This window comes from Xiphophorus hellerii, chromosome 2 (genome assembly GCF_003331165.1).
Source record: "Xiphophorus hellerii strain 12219 chromosome 2, Xiphophorus_hellerii-4.1, whole genome shotgun sequence".
Lineage (NCBI taxonomy): Eukaryota > Metazoa > Chordata > Actinopteri > Cyprinodontiformes > Poeciliidae > Xiphophorus > Xiphophorus hellerii.
In genome coordinates this window covers 19,500,066-19,518,375 of record NC_045673.1, presented here as the reverse complement: position 1 = coordinate 19,518,375, position 18,310 = coordinate 19,500,066, and the positions used below count along the sequence as shown (strand labels likewise).

General features: G+C 38.0%; 2 protein-coding genes across 10 annotated transcripts in view; both read left to right on the top strand.

Annotated features, from left to right (window-relative positions):
• The window catches only part of mical2b (microtubule associated monooxygenase, calponin and LIM domain containing 2b), a 385,618-nt gene that overhangs the window by 239,663 nt on the left and 127,645 nt on the right, over positions 1–18,310 (top strand). The gene's annotated exons all lie outside the window — the stretch shown is intronic.
• Positions 1–18,310, top strand: part of LOC116735013 (calcium-dependent secretion activator 2-like) — a 102,153-nt gene that overhangs the window by 18,471 nt on the left and 65,372 nt on the right. The window lies entirely within an intron of this gene.

Here is an 18,310-nt window from a genome sequence, read left to right as displayed (position 1 = left end):
AAACCACTGTTAAAGGGATAAGTCTGATGCAGGATCTGAGCATGGCAAGATGAAACCCGTGGAACATTGAACTTGACTTCAGGTGTAACTAATATTACAAGGGGCTTCTGTCCCAGGTATCAGACAAAATTTGAAAATAGCTCTTAAAATCACTAAATAAATATTAAAATACTTCATATGAAAAATTGTTGAAGGTATCTTAAAAAGATTTATTAAAAGATCAAATAGCAACTAGAAAATTTCGGAAGAAATTTAGCCGGGGCCTGCCAAGGCGCGCCCGTGGCTCTGGGCCCGGCGTCGTCACGCCACAAATCGGCATCGACGCTAAAGAACGCCGCAACGTAATCAGTGGCACGCGGAGAATCGCAAGAACGTTAAGCGAGGCGGACGTGCACCATTCAGTATTATAAAGTAAGTATATCAGCTAAAATCAGCAGAAACGCTAATATTAGCGTCATTGCTTTCATCAGTATGTGGGAAATCACTAGGATATTTTCTGTAATTGATTTACTCCATTCAGTATACTAAACTTTGCTAAAAAGTAAAATAAATAGCTAATAGCTTATTGAAGCTAAAATGCTAACGCTAATGAACCTTGCATTGAACTGTTTAGTAACAGTTCAATGCTCATAAACTGCAGGAAGGCAGTTCATTAGCATTTACCTAATGATTGTCACAAATATAAATTTTCAATAACGCACACACACACAACATATTACAGTTTAAAAATATATATTGACCTTATGTTAAAGATTTCTACAAACTTTTTACAGGTAAAGTTTACAATGAACCAAAATTACAACATTTAAAGAATACCATAAATTTAAGAATCTAATGTCTCTGCAATAAAAAGAAATTGCTATCTTTTTTATTTTTAAACAACACCTCATATTGTTAAATAACTGATTTTATGTATTCAAGTTTTAAATATTACATTTGAGTTTGCATGGATGTAAAATTACTGCTCAGTTTAAAAATTACAGTATTTTTAAACTGAGCAGTTTAAAAATGTGCTCAGTATTTTTAAACTGCTCAGCTAAACTTCGCTCTTTAGCTCGTTAGCTTGTCGATGTTTCAGTTTTATTCGCTGGGAAAATTATTCTTTGTCTGCTTTGAAGATAAGCAGACAAATAATAAAAAACAAGTTTTGATATTAACTCTCAACTTCATTCACAAAACTTTTTCGTTATTTATTACGCAACGAACATGCATTTCACATAAGAACAAAACAATGAGGTGACGTTGCCTGTCCTTGAACACAACGCTGATCCCTCTTCACCCTGTCACCAACTCACACACATCCTCATTGTGTTGTGTTCTGTAAATAAACAAAACACAAGCAAAATCAATAAACTATATGCATATTCCAGTATACTGAGTTTTGGTTTTACATTCATTCTATTTAAATTTAGTTTGTTCGTGCTTACCAATGTTTCCCCTGGTCAGTTCGTCGATGTCTGGTTTTAGTTCTATTCTGTGGCAATCCGCAAAACGGCGTGTAGGTTTTCGTCAGTAATGCGCGATCTGTGCTTGGCCTTGTTTAAAGTCATTATTGAAAACATCTGTTCGCACAGATAGGTGCTTCCAAACGTGGACAAAACACGAGCTGCATGGAGTCGAAGCTGTGGCATCAAATCAGGGGGCAGTAGACGGTAAAAGTCCTCGATTGAAACATCACGGGACTTCGCTCTTTAGCTTGTTAGCTTGTCGATGTTTCAGTTTTATTCGCTGGGAAAATTAATAATCAGCTTGAGGTGACTCTGCTGCACTCTAGTGGCGAGAAGCCGTAATGTTGGTTGGTAAGAATCGGAAGGCATTATGGGATATGTAGTTTGTAGTCAATTCGTGCTCAAAACCTATTTTAAGTCAATCAATGGGGCTGTAAAACGGTGGTAGGGGGGAGAGGGCCACATAAAATGACGTAGCCGGCCACATGTGGCCCGCGGGCCTTGAGTTTGACACATGTGCAATAGAGGATCTATCTGCTGCTCATGCAAAACAGTCTATTTTAATCCCATGTGTAATAGTCATTGGGTTAAATCAGTTATATAATGCTGAAAACGCAAGTAGTTGATGTAAAAATATTCAAGGCTTTTATTTTGAAATTTTCAGTATGCTTCATTTTAAAGTTCCGAACGAATCCCACGTGTAAGAGTGCTTTGGATGAAAAAGTCAAATAAAGCCAAAAAGAGCAATTACGTCATGTAAAAATATTCAAGGCTTTTATTTTGAAATTTTCAGTATGCTTCATTTCAAAGGGCCAAACTAATACCATGTGTAACAGTGCTTTGGATGAAAAAGTCAAATAAAGCCAAAAAGAGCAATTACATCATGTAAAAATATTCAAGGCTTTTATTTTGAAATTTTCATCAAGCTTAATTTTAAATTGCCACACTAATCCCATGTGTAACAATTGCTGGGTTAAATCAGTTATATACAGCTCAAAAGAGCAATTTTCTGATGTAAAAATATTCAAGGCTTTTATTTTGAAATTTTTGTTAAGCTTCATTTCAAAGGGCCAAACTAATACCATGTGTAACAGTGCTTTGGATGAAAAAGTCAAATAAAGCCAAAAAGAGCAATTACATGATGTAAAAATATTCAAGGCTTTTATTGTGAAATTTTTGTTAAGCTTCATTTTAAAGTTCAAAACTAATCCCATGTGTAACAGTTACTGAGTTAAATCAGTTATATACAGCCCATAGCAGCAAGTAGTTATAAAGGCCAGTTAAGTCCTGATCTGTTTCAACTGAGGGTTTCACTATAGATAGAACTACAATGATGCGTATTTGTAGTCCAAATCAGCAGCCAATAGCCTCTTGAGTTCCGTTGCTATGTTAAATAAGTTTCACACCAAGGTGTGAAGTGTTAGTGAAAGAGCCTGAGAGCCTCAGAAAATCCTGTCGCATGACTTTGCTCTGAAGCACCGTGACAGAAAACCGTACGGTCTAGATAAATTTCGAAAACATTTTACCGGAGCAGACAGGCGTATCAATGTCAGGACCGATTTTGATACTAATCGTGCGATATTTGTGGGCGTGATGGCGATTTCAAAAATGATTTGGGCTGAAAAAGTTGTCTTCATCTCTCACTCTAAGCAGCCAGAGACGCACTCTAACTTTAGGAAAAATGAGAAACTTTGGGTCGCTTAGAGGCAAATTGTGGACAAACCGTAACTGGTATCGACGAGCCGTCTTCACTTTCGAAGAGATCACAGACGTATCTACAAAATGAAATTTGAATGGCATTTCTAGGTGAATTTGTGACGACACAGAAAATCCTCAAAAATAGGGTATTTCTAGGATTTTTCCCATTGACTTATAATGGGGTTTTTTTCGTAGTTTTTTACGAATTATGTCGCCACGTTAAGCCCAAATCCCACCAGAAGTAATAGCTCCAATGGCGTGAATTTTCTGCACGTTTTGATACCTCATTTGTAGGTGTGCACCCAGCGGTATGAGCCGCATTAACGGTTACGGAAGAAAAATAAAGAATACTAGAAAATTTCGGAAGAAATTTAGCCGGGGCCTGCCAAGGCGCGCCCGTCGGGCTTGGGCCCGGCGTCGTCGCGCCACAAATCGGCGTCGACGCTAAAGAACGCCGCGACGTGATCAGTGGCACGCGGAGAACCGCAAGAACGTTAAGCGAGGCGGACGTGCACCGTTCGGTACGATTTAAAATGTTGTCAAGGCTTTTATTTTGGAAGTTTTGTTAAACTTCATTTCAAAGGGCCAAACTAATCCCATGCGTAACAGTCATTGGGTTAAAATAGTTATATAATGCTCAAAACACAAGTAGCTGATGTAAAAATATTCAAGGCTTTTATTTTGAAATGTTTGTTAAGCTTCATTTCAAAGCGCCAAACTAATCCTATGTTTATCAGTGCTTTGGATGAAAACGTCAAATAAAGCCAAAAAGAGCAGTTACGTCATGTAAAAATATTCAAGGCTTTTATTTTGAAATTTTCAGTATGCTTCATTTCAAAGGGCCAAACTAATACCATGTGTAACAGTGCTTTGGATGAAAAAGTCAAATAAAGCCAAAAAGAGCAATTACGTCATGTAAAAATATTCAAGGCTTTTATTTTGAAATTTTCAGTATGCTTCATTTCAAAGGGCCAAACTAATACCATGTGTAACAGTGCTTTGGATGAAAAAGTCAAATAAAGCCAAAAAGAGCAATTACGTCATGTAAAAATATTCAAGGCTTTTATTTTGAAATTTTCAGTATGCTTCATTTCAAAGGGCCAAACTAATACCATGTGTAACAGTGCTTTGGATGAAAAAGTCAAATAAAGCCAAAAAGAGCAATTACGTCATGTAAAAATATTCAAGGCTTTTATTTTGAAATTTTCAGTATGCTTCATTTCAAAGGGCCAAACTAATACCATGTGTAACAGTGCTTTGGATGAAAAAGTCAAATAAAGCCAAAAAGAGCAATGACCTGATGTAAAAATATTCAAGGCTTTTATTTTGAAATTTTCAGTATGCTTCATTTCAAAGGGCCAAACTAATACCATGTGTAACAGTGCTTTGGATGAAAAAGTCAAATAAAGCCAAAAAGAGCAATGACCTGATGTAAAAATATTCAAGGCTTTTATTTTGAAATTTTCATCAAGCTTAATTTTAAATTGCCACACTAATCCCATGTGTAACAATTGCTGGGTTAAATCAGTTATATACAGCTCAAAAGAGCAATTTTCTGATGTAAAAATATTCAAGGCTTTTATTTTGAAATTTTTGTTAAGCTTCATTTCAAAGGGCCAAACTAATCCCATGTGTAACAGTTACTGAGTTAAATCAGTTATATACAGCCCATAGCAGCAAGTAGTTATAAAGGCCAGTTAAGTCCTGATCTGTTTCAACTGAGGATAGATAGAACTACAATGATGCGTATTTGTAGTCCAAATCAGCAGCCAATAGCCTCTTGAGATCCGTTGCTATGTTAAATAAGTTTCACACCAAGGTGTGAAGTGTCAGTGAGACAGCCTGAGAGCCTCAGAAAATCCTGTCGCATGACTTTGCTCTGAAGCACCGTGACAGAAAACCGTACGGTCTAGATAAATTTCGAAAACATTTAACCGGAGCAGACAGGCGTATCAATGTCAGGACCGATTTTGATACTAATCGTGCGATATTTGTGGCCGTGATGGCGATTTCAAAAATGATTTGGGTTGAAAAAGTTGTCTTGATCTCTCACTCTAATCAGCGAGAGAAGCCCTCTAACTTTAGGAAAAATGAGAAACTTTGGGTCGCTTAGAGGCAAATTGTGGACAAACCGTAACTGGTATCGACGAGCCGTCTTCACTTTCGAAGAGATCACAGACGTATCTACAAAATGAAATTTGAATGGCATTTCTAGGTGAATTTGTGACGACACAGCAAATCCTCAAAAATAGGGTATTTCTAGGATTTTTCCCATTGAGTTATAATGGGGTTTTTTTCGTAGTTTTTTGCGAATTATGTCGCCACGTTAAGCCCAAATCCCACCAGAAGTAATAGCTCCAATGGCGTGAATTTTCTGCACGTTTTGATACCTCATTTGTAGGTGTGCACCCAGCGGTATGAGCCGCATTAACGGTTACGGAAGAAAAATAAAGAATTATAACTAGAAAATTTCGGAAGAAATTTAGCCGGGGCCTGCCAAGGCGCGCCCGTCGGGCTCGGGCCCGGCGTCGTCACGCCACAAATCGGCGTCGACGCTAAAGGACGCCGCAACATAATCAATGGCACGCGGAGAACCGCAAGAACGTTAAGCAAGGCGGACGTGCACCATTCGGTACGATTTAAAATTTTTGTCAAGGCTTTTATTTTGGAAGTTTTGTTAAACTTCATTTCAAAGGGCCAACCTAATCCCATGAATAACAGTCATTGGATAAAATCAGTTATATAGTGCTCAAAACAGCAATAATCTCATGTAAGAATTCTCAAGGCTTTTATTTTGAAATTTTCAGTATGCTCCATTTTAAAGTTCTGAACGAATCCCATGTGTAACAGTGCTATGGATAAAAAAGTCACATAAAGCCAAAAAGCGCAATTACCTGATGTAAAAATATGCAAGGCTTTTATTTTGAAATTATTATTATGCTCCATTTTAAAGTTCCGAACTAATCCCATGTGTAACAGTGCTTTGGATGAAAAAGTCATATACGGCCAAAAAGAGCAATTACATGACGTAAAAATATTCAAGGCTTTTATTTTGAAATTATTATTATGCTCCATTTTAAAGTTCCTAACAAATCCCATGTGTAACAGTGCTTTGGATGAAAAAGTCATATACGGCCAAAAAGAGCAATTACATGACGTAAAAATATTCAAGGCTTTTATTTTGAAATTTTCAGTATGCTTCATTTCAGAGGGCCAAACTATTCCATTGTGTAACAGTGCTTTGGATAAAAAAAGTCACATAAAGCCAAAAAGCGCAATTACCTGATGTAAAAATATTCAAGGCTTTTATTTTGAAATTATTATTATGCTCCATTTTAAAGTTCCGAACTAATCCCATGTGTAACAGTGCTTTGGATGAAAAAGTCATATAAAGCCAAAAAGAGCAATTACATGATGTAAAAATATTCAAAGCTTTTATTTTGAAATTTTTGTTAAGCTTCATTTCAAAGGGCCAAACTAATACCATGTGTAACAGTGCTTTGGATGAAAAAGTCAAATAAAGCCAAAAACAGCAATTACCTGATGTAAAAATATTCAAGGCTTTTATTTTGAAATTATTATTATGCTTAATTTTAAAGTTCCAAACTAATACCATGTGTAACAGTTCCTGAGTTAAATCAGTTATATACAGCCCATAGCAGCAAATAGTTCTAAAGGCCAGTTCAGTCCTGATCTGTTTCAACTGAGGGTTCCACTATAGATAGAACTACAATGATGCGTATCTGTAGTCCAAACCAGCAGCCAATAGCCTCTTGAGATCCGTTGCTATGGCAAATAATGGTCTCAGCAGGGTGTGAGCTCTGAGCTCTGAGCTGTCAAACACACAATTGTGTGTTTGAGCAAACACATTTTACTGAAAAGAAGCATTGGAAACAAATCCTTCCTGTTCGGGAACCGTAATACATATTCGAAAAGCGTTTGGAGCGTATGACAGGCCTATGTGTCTTCTGCGATAGTCCCGAGATTCATATCTGTACCTCACTCAGAACATTTACAGTGATGAGAGAAAGAAATGTTGTGCCCAGATCTGAAATTCTATTCAAATACATGGGAGAGAGCCTCAGACAGCCTCAGAAAATCCTGTCGCATGACTTTGCTCTGAAGCACCGTGACAGAAAACCGTACGGTCTAGATAAATTTCGAAAACATTTTACCGGAGCAGACAGGCGTATCAATGTCAGGACCGATTTTGATACTAATCGTGCGATATTTGTGGGCGTGATGGCGATTTCAAAAATGATTTGGGTTGAAAAAGTTGTCTTCATCTCTCACTCTAATCAGCGAGAGAAGCACTGTAATTTTCGGAAAAATGAGAAACTTTGGGTCGCTTAGAGGCAAATTGTGGACAAACCGTAACTGGTATCGACGAGCCGTCTTCACTTTCGAAGAGATCACAGACGTGTCTACAAAATGAAATTTGAATGGCATTTCTAGGTGAATTTGTGACGACACAGAAAATCCTCAAAAATAGGGTATTTCCAGGATTTTTCCCATTGACTTATAATGGGGTTTTTTTCGTAGTTTTTTGCGAATTATGTCGCCACGTTAACCCCAAATCCCACCAAAAATAATAGCTCCAATGGCGTGAATTTTCTGCACGTTTTGATACCTCATTTGTAGGTGTGCACCCAGCGGTATGAGCCGCATTAACGGTGACGGAAGAAAAATAAAGAATTATAATAAAGAGACGCTTGTTGGGTGTAGAGTAATAGGTTCCTGCCATTGCTTTGCATGGCAGGCCCCAACTAGAAAATTTCGGAAGAAATTTAGCCGGGGCCTGCCAAGGCGCGCCCATCGGGCTTGGGCCCGGCGTCGTCACGCCACAAATCGGCGTCGACGCTAAAGAACGCCGCGACGTAATCAGTGGCACGCGGAGAACCGCAAGAACGTTAAGCGAGGCGGACGTGCACCATTCAGTATGATTTAAAATGTTGTCAAGGCTTTTATTTTGGAAGTTTTGTTAAACTTCATTTCAAAGGGCCAAACTAATCCCATGCGTAACAGTCATTGGGTTAAAATAGTTATATAATGCTCAAAACACAAGTAGCTGATGTAAAAATATTCAAGGCTTTTATTTTGAAATGTTTGTTAAGCTTCATTTCAAAGCGCCAAACTAATCCTATGTTTATCAGTGCTTTGGATGAAAACGTCAAATAAAGCCAAAAAGAGCAGTTACGTCATGTAAAAATATTCAAGGCTTTTATTTTGAAATTTTCAGTATGCTTCATTTCAAAGGGCCAAACTAATACCATGTGTAACAGTGCTTTGGATGAAAAAGTCAAATAAAGCCAAAAAGAGCAATTACGTCATGTAAAAATATTCAAGGCTTTTATTTTGAAATTTTCAGTATGCTTCATTTCAAAGGGCCAAACTAATACCATGTGTAACAGTGCTTTGGATGAAAAAGTCAAATAAAGCCAAAAAGAGCAATTACGTCATGTAAAAATATTCAAGGCTTTTATTTTGAAATTTTCAGTATGCTTCATTTCAAAGGGCCAAACTAATACCATGTGTAACAGTGCTTTGGATGAAAAAGTCAAATAAAGCCAAAAAGAGCAATTACGTCATGTAAAAATATTCAAGGCTTTTATTTTGAAATTTTCAGTATGCTTCATTTCAAAGGGCCAAACTAATACCATGTGTAACAGTGCTTTGGATGAAAAAGTCAAATAAAGCCAAAAAGAGCAATGACCTGATGTAAAAATATTCAAGGCTTTTATTTTGAAATTTTCATCAAGCTTAATTTTAAATTGCCACACTAATCCCATGTGTAACAATTGCTGGGTTAAATCAGTTATATACAGCTCAAAAGAGCAATTTTCTGATGTAAAAATATTCAAGGCTTTTATTTTGAAATTTTTGTTAAGCTTCATTTCAAAGGGCCAAACTAATCCCATGTGTAACAGTTACTGAGTTAAATCAGTTATATACAGCCCATAGCAGCAAGTAGTTATAAAGGCCAGTTAAGTCCTGATCTGTTTCAACTGAGGGTTTCACTATAGATAGAACTACAATGATGCGTATTTGTAGTCCAAATCAGCAGCCAATAGCCTCTTGAGTTCCGTTGCTATGTTAAATAAGTTTCACACCAAGGTGTGAAGTGTTAGTGAAACAGCCTGAGAGCCTCAGAAAATCCTGTCGCATGACTTTGCTCTGAAGCACCGTGACAGAAAACCGTACGGTCTAGATAAATTTCGAAAACATTTTACCGGAGCAGACAGGCGTATCAATGTGAGGACCGATTTTGATACTAATCGTGCGATATTTGTGGGCGTGATGGCGATTTCAAAAATGATTTGGGCTGAAAAAGTTGTCTTCATCTCTCACTCTAAGCAGCCAGAGACGCACTCTAACTTTAGGAAAAATGAGAAACTTTGGGTCGCTTAGAGGCAAATTGTGGACAAACCGTAACTGGTATCGACGAGCCGTCTTCACTTTCGAAGAGATCACAGACGTATCTACAAAATGAAATTTGAATGGCATTTCTAGGTGAATTTGTGACGACACAGCAAATCCTCAAAAATAGGGTATTTCTAGGATTTTTCCCATTGAGTTATAATGGGGTTTTTTTCGTAGTTTTTTGCGAATTATGTCGCCACGTTAAGCCCAAATCCCACCAGAAGTAATAGCTCCAATGGCGTGAATTTTCTGCACGTTTTGATACCTCATTTGTAGGTGTGCACCCAGCGGTATGAGCCGCATTAACGGTTACGGAAGAAAAATAAAGAATACTAGAAAATTTCGGAAGAAATTTAGCCGGGGCCTGCCAAGGCGCGCCCGTCGGGCTCGGGCCCGGCGTCGTCACGCCACAAATCGGCGTCGACGCTAAAGGACGCCGCAACGTAATCAATGGCACGCGGAGAACCGCAAGAACGTTAAGCAAGGCGGACGTGCACCATTCGGTACGATTTAAAATTTTTGTCAAGGCTTTTATTTTGGAAGTTTTGTTAAACTTCATTTCAAAGGGCCAACCTAATCCCATGAATAACAGTCATTGGATAAAATCAGTTATATAGTGCTCAAAACAGCAATAATCTCATGTAAGAATTCTCAAGGCTTTTATTTTGAAATTTTCAGTATGCTCCATTTTAAAGTTCTGAACGAATCCCATGTGTAACAGTGCTTTGGATAAAAAAGTCACATAAAGCCAAAAAGCGCAATTACCTGATGTAAAAATATGCAAGGCTTTTATTTTGAAATTATTATTATGCTCCATTTTAAAGTTCCGAACTAATCCCATGTGTAACAGTGCTTTGGATGAAAAAGTCATATACGGCCAAAAAGAGCAATTACATGACGTAAAAATATTCAAGGCTTTTATTTTGAAATTATTATTATGCTCCATTTTAAAGTTCCTAACAAATCCCATGTGTAACAGTGCTTTGGATGAAAAAGTCATATACGGCCAAAAAGAGCAATTACATGACGTAAAAATATTCAAGGCTTTTATTTTGAAATTTTCAGTATGCTTCATTTCAGAGGGCCAAACTATTCCATTGTGTAACAGTGCTTTGGATAAAAAAGTCACATAAAGCCAAAAAGCGCAATTACCTGATGTAAAAATATTCAAGGCTTTTATTTTGAAATTATTATTATGCTCCATTTTAAAGTTCCGAACTAATCCCATGTGTAACAGTGCTTTGGATGAAAAAGTCATATAAAGCCAAAAAGAGCAATTACATGATGTAAAAATATTCAAAGCTTTTATTTTGAAATTTTTGTTAAGCTTCATTTCAAAGGGCCAAACTAATACCATGTGTAACAGTGCTTTGGATGAAAAAGTCAAATAAAGCCAAAAACAGCAATTACCTGATGTAAAAATATTCAAGGCTTTTATTTTGAAATTATTATTATGCTTAATTTTAAAGTTCCAAACTAATACCATGTGTAACAGTTCCTGAGTTAAATCAGTTATATACAGCCCATAGCAGCAAATAGTTCTAAAGGCCAGTTCAGTCCTGATCTGTTTCAACTGAGGGTTCCACTATAGATAGAACTACAATGATGCGTATCTGTAGTCCAAACCAGCAGCCAATAGCCTCTTGAGATCCGTTGCTATGGCAAATAATGGTCTCAGCAGGGTGTGAGCTCTGAGCTCTGAGCTGTCAAACACACAATTGTGTGTTTGAGCAAACACATTTTACTGAAAAGAAGCATTGGAAACAAATCCTTCCTGTTCGGGAACCGTAATACATATTCGAAAAGCGTTTGGAGCGTATGACAGGCCTATGTGTCTTCTGCGATAGTCCCGAGATTCATATCTGTACCTCACTCAGAACATTTACAGTGATGAGAGAAAGAAATGTTGTGCCCAGATCTGAAATTCTATTCAAATACATGGGAGAGAGCCTCAGACAGCCTCAGAAAATCCTGTCGCATGACTTTGCTCTGAAGCACCGTGACAGAAAACCGTACGGTCTAGATAAATTTCGAAAACATTTTACCGGAGCAGACAGGCGTATCAATGTCAGGACCGATTTTGATACTAATCGTGCGATATTTGTGGGCGTGATGGCGATTTCAAAAATGATTTGGGTTGAAAAAGTTGTCTTCATCTCTCACTCTAATCAGCGAGAGAAGCACTGTAATTTTCGGAAAAATGAGAAACTTTGGGTCGCTTAGAGGCAAATTGTGGACAAACCGTAACTGGTATCGACGAGCCGTCTTCACTTTCGAAGAGATCACAGACGTATCTACAAAATGAAATTTGAATGGCATTTCTAGGTGAATTTGTGACGACACAGAAAATCCTCAAAAATAGGGTATTTCCAGGATTTTTCCCATTGACTTATAATGGGGTTTTTTTCGTAGTTTTTTGCGAATTATGTCGCCACGTTAACCCCAAATCCCACCAAAAATAATAGCTCCAATGGCGTGAATTTTCTGCACGTTTTGATACCTCATTTGTAGGTGTGCACCCAGCGGTATGAGCCGCATTAACGGTGACGGAAGAAAAATAAAGAATTATAATAAAGAGACGCTTGTTGGGTGTAGAGTAATAGGTTCCTGCCATTGCTTTGCATGGCAGGCCCCAACTAGAAAATTTCGGAAGAAATTTAGCCGGGGCCTGCCAAGGCGCGCCCGTCGGGCTTGGGCCCGGCGTCGTCACGCCACAAATCGGCGTCGACGCTAAAGAACGCCGCGACGTAATCAGTGGCACGCGGAGAACCGCAAGAACGTTAAGCGAGGCGGACGTGCACCATTCAGTACGATTTAAAATGTTGTCAAGGCTTTTATTTTGGAAGTTTTGTTAAACTTCATTTCAAAGAGCCAAACTAATCCCATGCGTAACAGTCATTGGGTTAAAATAGTTATATAATGCTCAAAACACAAGTAGCTGATGTAAAAATATTCAAGGCTTTTATTTTGAAATTTTCAGTATGCTTCATTTCAAAGGGCCAAACTAATACCATGTGTAACAGTGCTTTGGATGAAAAAGTCAAATAAAGCCAAAAAGAGCAATGACCTGATGTAAAAATATTCAAGGCTTTTATTTTGAAATTTTCATCAAGCTTAATTTTAAATTGCCACACTAATCCCATGTGTAACAATTGCTGGGTTAAATCAGTTATATACAGCTCAAAAGAGCAATTTTCTGATGTAAAAATATTCAAGGCTTTTATTTTGAAATTTTTGTTAAGCTTCATTTCAAAGGGCCAAACTAATCCCATGTGTAACAGTTACTGAGTTAAATCAGTTATATACAGCCCATAGCAGCAAGTAGTTATAAAGGCCAGTTAAGTCCTGATCTGTTTCAACTGAGGATAGATAGAACTACAATGATGCGTATTTGTAGTCCAAATCAGCAGCCAATAGCCTCTTGAGATCCGTTGCTATGTTAAATAAGTTTCACACCAAGGTGTGAAGTGTCAGTGAGACAGCCTGAGAGCCTCAGAAAATCCTGTCGCATGACTTTGCTCTGAAGCACCGTGACAGAAAACCGTACGGTCTAGATAAATTTCGAAAACATTTAACCGGAGCAGACAGGCGTATCAATGTCAGGACCGATTTTGATACTAATCGTGCGATATTTGTGGCCGTGATGGCGATTTCAAAAATGATTTGGGTTGAAAAAGTTGTCTTGATCTCTCACTCTAATCAGCGAGAGAAGCCCTCTAACTTTAGGAAAAATGAGAAACTTTGGGTCGCTTAGAGGCAAATTGTGGACAAACCGTAACTGGTATCGACGAGCCGTCTTCACTTTCGAAGAGATCACAGACGTATCTACAAAATGAAATTTGAATGGCATTTCTAGGTGAATTTGTGACGACACAGCAAATCCTCAAAAATAGGGTATTTCTAGGATTTTTCCCATTGAGTTATAATGGGGTTTTTTTCGTAGTTTTTTGCGAATTATGTCGCCACGTTAAGCCCAAATCCCACCAGAAGTAATAGCTCCAATGGCGTGAATTTTCTGCACGTTTTGATACCTCATTTGTAGGTGTGCACCCAGCGGTATGAGCCGCATTAACGGTTACGGAAGAAAAATAAAGAATTATAATAATATTAAAGAGACACTTTGTTGGGTGTAGAGTAATAGGTTCCTGCCATTGCTTTGCATGGCAGGCCCCAACTAGAAAATTTCGGAAGAAATTTAGCCGGGGCCTGCCAAGGCGCGGCCATGGGGTTCGGGCCCGGCGTCGTCACGCCACAAATCGGCGTCGACGCCAAAGAACGCCGCTACGTAATCAGTGGCACGCGGAGAACCGCAAGAACGTTGAGCGAGGCGGACGTGCACCATTCGGTACGATTTAAAATGTTGTCAAGGCTTTTATTTTGGAAGTTTTGTTAAACTTCATTTCAAAGGGCCAAACTAATCCCATGCGTAACAGTCATTGGGTTAAAATAGTTATATAATGCTCAAAACACAAGTAGCTGATGTAAAAATATTCAAGGCTTTTATTTTGAAATGTTTGTTAAGCTTCATTTCAAAGCGCCAAACTAATCCTATGTTTATCAGTGCTTTGGATGAAAACGTCAAATAAAGCCAAAAAGAGCAGTTACGTCATGTAAAAATATTCAAGGCTTTTATTTTGAAATTTTCAGTATGCTTCATTTCAAAGGGCCAAACTAATACCATGTGTAACAGTGCTTTGGATGAAAAAGTCAAATAAAGCCAAAAAGAGCAATTACGTCATGTAAAAATATTCAAGGCTTTTATTTTGAAATTTTCAGTATGCTTCATTTCAAAGGGCCAAACTAATACCATGTGTAACAGTGCTTTGGATGAAAAAGTCAAATAAAGCCAAAAAGAGCAATTACGTCATGTAAAAATATTCAAGGCTTTTATTTTGAAATTTTCAGTATGCTTCATTTCAAAGGGCCAAACTAATACCATGTGTAACAGTGCTTTGGATGAAAAAGTCAAATAAAGCCAAAAAGAGCAATTACGTCATGTAAAAATATTCAAGGCTTTTATTTTGAAATTTTCAGTATGCTTCATTTCAAAGGGCCAAACTAATACCATGTGTAACAATTGCTGGGTTAAATCAGTTATATACAGCTCAAAAGAGCAATTTTCTGATGTAAAAATATTCAAGGCTTTTATTTTGAAATTTTTGTTAAGCTTCATTTCAAAGGGCCAAACTAATCCCATGTGTAACAGTTACTGAGTTAAATCAGTTATATACAGCCCATAGCAGCAAGTAGTTATAAAGGCCAGTTAAGTCCTGATCTGTTTCAACTGAGGATAGATAGAACTACAATGATGCGTATTTGTAGTCCAAATCAGCAGCCAATAGCCTCTTGAGATCCGTTGCTATGTTAAATAAGTTTCACACCAAGGTGTGAAGTGTCAGTGAGACAGCCTGAGAGCCTCAGAAAATCCTGTCGCATGACTTTGCTCTGAAGCACCGTGACAGAAAACCGTACGGTCTAGATAAATTTCGAAAACATTTTACCGGAGCAGACAGGCGTATCAATGTCAGGACCGATTTTGATACTAATCGTGCGATATTTGTGGCCGTGATGGCGATTTCAAAAATGATTTGGGTTGAAAAAGTTGTCTTGATCTCTCACTCTAATCAGCGAGAGAAGCCCTCTAACTTTAGGAAAAATGAGAAACTTTGGGTCGCTTAGAGGCAAATTGTGGACAAACCGTAACTGGTATCGACGAGCCGTCTTCACTTTCGAAGAGATCACAGACGTATCTACAAAATGAAATTTGAATGGCATTTCTAGGTGAATTTGTGACGACACAGCAAATCCTCAAAAATAGGGTATTTCTAGGATTTTTCCCATTGAGTTATAATGGGGTTTTTTTCGTAGTTTTTTGCGAATTATGTCGCCACGTTAAGCCCAAATCCCACCAGAAGTAATAGCTCCAATGGCGTGAATTTTCTGCACGTTTTGATACCTCATTTGTAGGTGTGCACCCAGCGGTATGAGCCGCATTAACGGTTACGGAAGAAAAATAAAGAATTATAATAATATTAAAGAGACACTTTGTTGGGTGTAGAGTAATAGGTTCCTGCCATTGCTTTGCATGGCAGGCCCCAACTAGAAAATTTCGGAAGAAATTTAGCCGGGGCCTGCCAAGGCGCGCCCGTCGGGCATGGGCCCGGCGTCGTCACGCTACAAATCGGCGTCGACGCTAAAGAACGCCGCGACGTAATCAGTGGCACGCGGAGAATCGCAAGAACGTTAAGTGAGGCGGACGTGCACCATTCAGTATTATAAAGTAAGTATATCAGCTAAAATCAGCAGAAACGCTAATGTTAGCGTCATTGCTTTCATCAGTATGTGGGAAATCACTAGGATATTTTCTGTAATTGATTTACTCCATTCAGTATACTAAACATTGCTAAAAAGTAAAATAAATAGCTAATAGCTTATTGAAGCTAAAATGCTAACGCTAATGAACCTTGCATTTAACTGTTCACTAACAGTTCAATGCTCATAAACTCCAGGAAGGCAGTTCATTAGCATTTACCTAATGATTGTCACAAATATAAATTTTCAATAACGCACACACACAACATATTACAGTTTAAAAATAAATATTGACCTTATGTTAAAGATTTCTACAAACTTTTTACAGGTAAAGTTTACAATGAACCAAAATTACAACATTTAAAGAATACCATAAATTTAAGAATCTAATGTCTCTGCAATAAAAAGAAATTGCTATCTTTTTTATTTTTAAACAACACCTCATATTGTTAAATAACTGATTTTATGTATTCAAGTTTTAAATATTACATTTGAGTTTGCATGGATGTAAAATTACTGCTCAGTTTAAAAATTGCGTTGTGTTCTGTAAATAAACAAAACACAAGCAAAATCAATAAACTATATGCATATTCCAGTATACTGAGTTTTGGTTTTACATCCATTCTATTTAAATGTAGTTTGTTCGTGCTTACCAATGTTTTCTGGCCGGATGTCTGGCACCGTTTTCCCCTGGTCAGTTCGTCGATGTCTGGTTTTAGTTCTATTCTGTGGCAATCCGCAAAACGGCGTGTAGGTTTTCGTCAGTAATGCGCGATCTGTGCTTGGTCTTGTTTAAAGTCATTATTGAAAACATCTGTTCGCACAGATAGGTGCTTCCAAACGTGGACAAAACACGAGCTGCATGGAGTCGAAGCTGTGGCATCAAATCAGGGGGCAGTAGACGGTAAAAGTCCTCGATTGAAACATCACGGGACTTCGCTCTTTAGCTTGTTAGCTTGTCGATCTTTCAGTTTTATTCGCTGGGAAAATTAATCATCAGCTTGAGGTGACTCTGCTGCACTCTAGTGGCGAGAAGCCGTAATGTTGGTTGGTAAGAATCGGAAGGCATTATGGGATATGTAGGTTGTAGTCAATTCGTGCTCAAAACCTATTTTAAGTCAATCAATGGGGCTGTAAAACGGTGGTAGGGGGGAGAGGGCGACATAAAATGACGTAGCCGGCCACATGTGGCCCGCGGGCCTTGAGTTTGACACATGTGCAATAGAGGATCTATCTGCTGCTCATGCAAAACAGTCTATTTTAATCCCATGTGTAATAGTCATTGGGTTAAATCAGTTATATAATGCTGAAAAAGCAAGTAGTTGATGTAAAAATATTCAAGGCTTTTATTTTGAAATGTTCAGTATGCTTCATTTCAGAGGGCCAAACTAATACCACGTGTAACAGTGCTTTGGATGAAAAAGTCACATAAAGCCAAAAACAGCAATTACCTGATGTAAAAATATTCAAGGCTTTTATTTTGAAATTTTCATCAAGCTTAATTTTAAATTGCCACACTAATCACATGTGTAACAATTGCTGGGTTAAATCAGTTATATAAAGCTCAAAAGAGCAATTTCCTGATGTAAAAATATTCAAGGCTTTTATTTTGAAATTTTTGTTAAGCTTCATTTTAATGGGCCAAACTAATACCATGTGTAACAGTGCTTTGGATGAAAAAGTCAAATAAAGCCAAAAAGAGCAATTACATGATGTAAAAATATTCAAGGCTTTTATTGTGAAATTTTTGTTAAGCTTCATTTTAAAGTTCAAAACTAATCCCATGTGTAACAGTTACTGAGTTAAATCAGTTATATACAGCCCATAGCAGCAGGTAGTTCTAAAGGCCAGTTCAGTCCTGATCTGTTTCAACTGAGGATAGATAGAACTACAGCGATGCGTATTCGTAGTCCAAACCAGCAGCCAATAGCCTCTTGAGATCCGTTGCTATGGCAAATAATGGTCTCAGCAGGGTGTGAGCTCTGAGCTCTGAGCTCTCAAACACACAATTGTGTGTTTGAGCAAACACGTTTTACTGACAAAAAAGCATTGGAAACAAATCCTTCTTGTTCGGGAACCGTAATACATATTCGAAAAGCGTTTCGAGCGTATGAGAGGGCAATGTGTCTTCTGCGATAGTCCCGAGATTCATATCTGTACCTCACTCAGAACATTTACAGCGATGAGAGAAAGAAATGTTGTGCCCAGATCTGAAATTCTATTCAAATACATGGGAGAGAGCCTCAGACAGCCTCAGAAAATCCTGTCGCATGACTTTGCTCTGAAGCACCGTGACAGAAAACCGTACGGTCTAGATAAATTTCGAAAACATTTTACCGGAGCAGACAGGCGTATCAATGTCAGGACCGATTTTGATACTAATCGTGCGATATTTGTGGGCGTGATGGCGATTTCAAAAATGATTTGGGCTG